Source organism: Agrilus planipennis, unplaced genomic scaffold (genome assembly GCF_000699045.2).
Source record: "Agrilus planipennis isolate EAB-ADULT unplaced genomic scaffold, Apla_2.0 scaffold16, whole genome shotgun sequence".
Lineage (NCBI taxonomy): Eukaryota > Metazoa > Arthropoda > Insecta > Coleoptera > Buprestidae > Agrilus > Agrilus planipennis.
In genome coordinates this window covers 2,292,665-2,297,012 of record NW_020438946.1, presented here as the reverse complement: position 1 = coordinate 2,297,012, position 4,348 = coordinate 2,292,665, and the positions used below count along the sequence as shown (strand labels likewise).

Below are 4,348 nucleotides of genomic sequence, written 5' to 3'. Positions count from 1 at the left end.
CGACATAACAGACTCCTTAAGGCCTTGATCTTCCTATTAGGGATCAGAGTATAATAAATGTTTCTACGTATAGGATTAAGTATTAAGAATGTGTAGGATGACCGGACTGTTACGATGATATTAAACAACACCATAAATTCCGCTTCCACTGCCCACCAACAAAATAATTGGTAACTTCGTAAATGAAATGTCAAAAACATTGCTTATAATTGTAATATTAAACATAAAATATACATGACAAAAAAACAAGAATCTCATCTCGTGATGCTCAACTTTTCAAAAAGGCACCAGCAATACCAATAAAATTACTGGGCAATAGAAACCAAGAGTTACTCAAGGACTGAAGGGTATTTTTCGAAAAATTGCATTTATTATAAACTTTAGCTATCTTCAAACTCTTCTTGGTAACTGTAATGATACAATTCCTTTTCCAGAAAATCCGGCAGATATATAAAATTAATTGCAAAGAATATAGTAAGAAATATGTTGGACACACTAAACGTTCCGTTCACGTTAGGTTTAAAGAGCGTTTTGGCAGAACAGAAAGAACTGTAAGGGTTTGGAATATGACATGTAATTCTTCATACTTATATATAATATATTGAGAAACATTTTTGCACTGACATGACATTTTCATTTTACAAGATGAATAGGGGAAAACACCGTCAAGAACATTTTAACGATAGTTTTTTACTATTTTAAGGATATTTTATCCATAATAGCAGTGGGAACATCTTTGGTCAGTATTCGCAATCCTTTTAAAACGTTATTGCTGAATTTTCAAAAGGAGATATTTTTTTTAAAAAATCCGAATCTGACTACACTGTATTTCTGTACAATTATTTACGAAATTATTTCAATAATTAAAAATCTATGTTAATGAATTCCTATAAATACTAATATATTACCTCGGTATTTGGTCATCATAAAAATGACCAAAAGGAATTATTTATTTATCAGTTTTGTATACTTAATTCACTTCTGTTTTACAAAAAATATGTACCTACTTACATAAAACAGTCTTGAATAAGCATAGACATGCACTTGCATGTACGGATGCAAAAAAATTCAACCTACCAAGAAAGTCCGTCTAGACTTATAAGGAAGTTTGAGGTCAACTGTTTATATCAGTAAGTTTCCTTCTGTTCTTATTTTGGCTGCAAGAATCATCCCAGCAGATGCTAGTAATAAACATTCGTTTACAAACAGTACTATAACTGGAATTCCAGCTCATGAGTCGTGCTAGTACCTGCATACCAAGACTAATAAATAAATCCTAAAAGTGAAAGAGTTTGGACTTGTGAAGATATTAAGCAACTTGTAGTCCGGCGTAAACGTTCAGTAACGTGAGGATTCAAAATGAAAATTAATAACAAAGAGAATTCAATAATTAAGGATAATTAGAAACAACGAAAGCAAAACAAGCAAACCAAATAGGAACGATTTAGAAAATACTACAAATGGCGTAGTAAACGCCATCTGTAGCACGATGCTACATTTTAGGATTACGTATGCTCCAACAAGGTCCACTTGTGTAGATATCTACTTGCTGAAAACGAATCCCGGAGTAGCCAACCTCAACGTGATAGGCACGTTAGCTTAATCGAATAAAATAATTAGAAGTGGTCTGTATTCTGTCGAAACTGCCAGACGCGGATCGCGATTTCGATCTTTTTGGATCTCATCAGCGCGTCGCAGGCAGCTCCGACAGAACACAGACCAACTTTTACCTGCTGTTTGAGGTTGGCTACGCCGGGATTCGTTTTCAGCAAGTAGATATCCACACAAGTGGACCTTGTTGGAGCATACGTAATCCTAAAATGTAGCATCGTGCTACAGATGGCGTTTACTGCGCCATTTGTGGTATTTTATAAAACGCACTGTTAAAACAGCAGGTAAAAGTTGGTCTGTGTTCTGTCGGCGTTGCCTGCGGTGCGTCGATGAGATCCAAAAAGATCGAAATCGCGATCCGCGTCTGGCAGTTTCGACAGAATGCAGACCACTTCGAATTATTTTATTCAAATAGGAACGAATTTCGTTTGTTTATTCAACAAAGACAAATTAACACATTTGGAAACAATTAAATACAGAATCAATCGATCATTTTATAACTGATATAAATAGCTTTCAATATTAATTCGAATTAAAATTATTACATCCCGAATGGACTTCAGTCTCCAGAATGCGTTGCAAAAGAGCTTTGCTTTTTTTCACAGACGTATCATTTGGATTAGACACCACATCCTTTTCCCCTTGGTCATCCGTCTTGTTCTCTTTCATCAAAGACATGAACAGGTCGTGAAGGTACAAGCCTCGCTCCATTCGTTCGTTACCCTGGTTTGGATTTTTAGACAATTCTTCCAACGCTCCAGACAGTAGAAGGCCTGCCTTGGAAGATTTTTTTACCGCAGCCGGATTGCTAAAAGCTGATGATGGCGTCTGATTCAAAAGCATATTTGCTGGTAGGAATGCGCCGCTTGTGGAAGTGTCGTCGCTTAAAGCGTTTGGATTGTGTTTTTGACGTCTCGGCAAACGGTCCAAGTGTCTGGTTACATTAACCTGTTGGCGCTCCACTTGGAGCTGCATTTGCATTTGGTGGAGCTGAGGTGGAGCACTAGAATTCGTGTTACTGGCAGATCTATGGACCCCAGACAGCTGCGAAAGCAGTTCTGCAATGGGATCTACAGTTTCCCTAGCTGTTGAAGAGAGAGATGTCAAACCTGCAGAACTAAACACGCTGTAGTGCATATTTGAACGCCTTGGTCTTGATGACTGAGAACCTCTTCCACCTCCACCACCACCACCAAGATGTTGTGGAACGCGTCGGATGTTGTGAGCACTGTGTGCTCTCCCCAAAGGCTCATCCAGGAATGATATGAGATCTCTCGATCCACTTCGGTGTTCTAATGTCAAATGTCGTGAGAAATCGTCCACCATAACATTGGGATCGCCGTCAGGAGTTGCTGCACAAACTGGACATATTACCTCGAAGGAAGTTTCATTGTGTTCAGAAATGACATGATCTTGAAGAGTTGCGTCGGTGAATCCCATACGCGAGCAGAACGGGCATGTGTAGGATTGAGGCTGATCGATATAAGTTAAGGCTTCTCCTCCATAATACAATTCATAATCAGCCCTGGTAAGGATACACTGCATAGGATGATCTGCGTTATGCCTTGTATTTGTTGCACCCGCTTCGTAACAAGCTGAACACAAGTCGTAATCATAGCAAATCAAACATTTGTAACGTTTTCCTTTGAAGTTACCCTTTTGACAGGAATCGCAGCTTACACCTTCGTGTCTGCTCATTGCAAACACTTTTTTCTCTTTTTTTTTCAAATAACAGTAATTATTGTGAAAGGTTGCTAACGAAAATTTTCACTATAAACCCAAATGCATTTTATAACTTCACAAAAATTCACAAAAGTATATTAAACAACTGTCACTGAACTTTATGGAATTCAAAAAAATACTTATTTCAATTACTCAGCTCTGAGAACATATTCAGTTTCAGAGGTATTTTGAAGTCTAACCTAGCGTAAGCAATGAATGCCTATTTGAAATATTTTGTTAATTTTAGAATTTAAGCGTCTTGATTTTAACAGAAAAATACTTTTATTAATATGAAAAGAAATGGCGGTAAGATTTTATTAATTTGTCATTACAAATCAGCGAACTATTATATTAAAATGTTATTTTTGTTAAAAACAATATAACATTAAATAATTTTTGCTAGTCTAAAAGAAGGTACATTGATAAAAAATATTGTAGATTCCTTTATATTTTCATTTAACTAAATAGGCAGCACAAGATACTTAAAGGATTTCTTGTTGCAAACAAATGTGTTTTAGATTTTTAACTTTTAATATGATTTATTGTGTAAAACATTAGATACATACTCATTTCTCGTGAAATACTTAATAGTAACAGTAATCAAAAGTGGGTAAATATGTATTGAATGTACAAAACACTTTTTTTTTGAGTCGCTGAATTTGAAAGTAAAAATCCCTAAGAATATTAATACATTTTAAATAAATATATTTTTTATTCTTTCACTTCAAGAAGCCAGTGTGTGGCAAAATAATGTGGACTTCTTACAATAACAATAAAATAAAAATCGGTAACTAAACATTGTGTTTATTGTTATCTTATTTACAAGAAGGTAAAGCTCGATTCAATTCTAAATTCATTTAGACATTCAAATATTCAAAAATATCTCTTTCATATGTTGCAATCCATCTCAAATTTTAGATGCTTCCATTTTTTGTGAATTTTTAGTCTGCTGTAAGTCAAAAACTTTATACTTTTTGCATTCGTTGCTCTAGTTAAAAGACTGATTGACCTGGAG

General features: G+C 35.3%; 1 pseudogene; it reads right to left on the bottom strand.

Moving 5' to 3' along the window:
• Positions 1–2,133: 2,133 nt before the first annotated feature.
• Positions 2,134–3,526, bottom strand: LOC108741747 (annotated as a pseudogene).
• Positions 3,527–4,348: the final 822 nt, after the last annotated feature.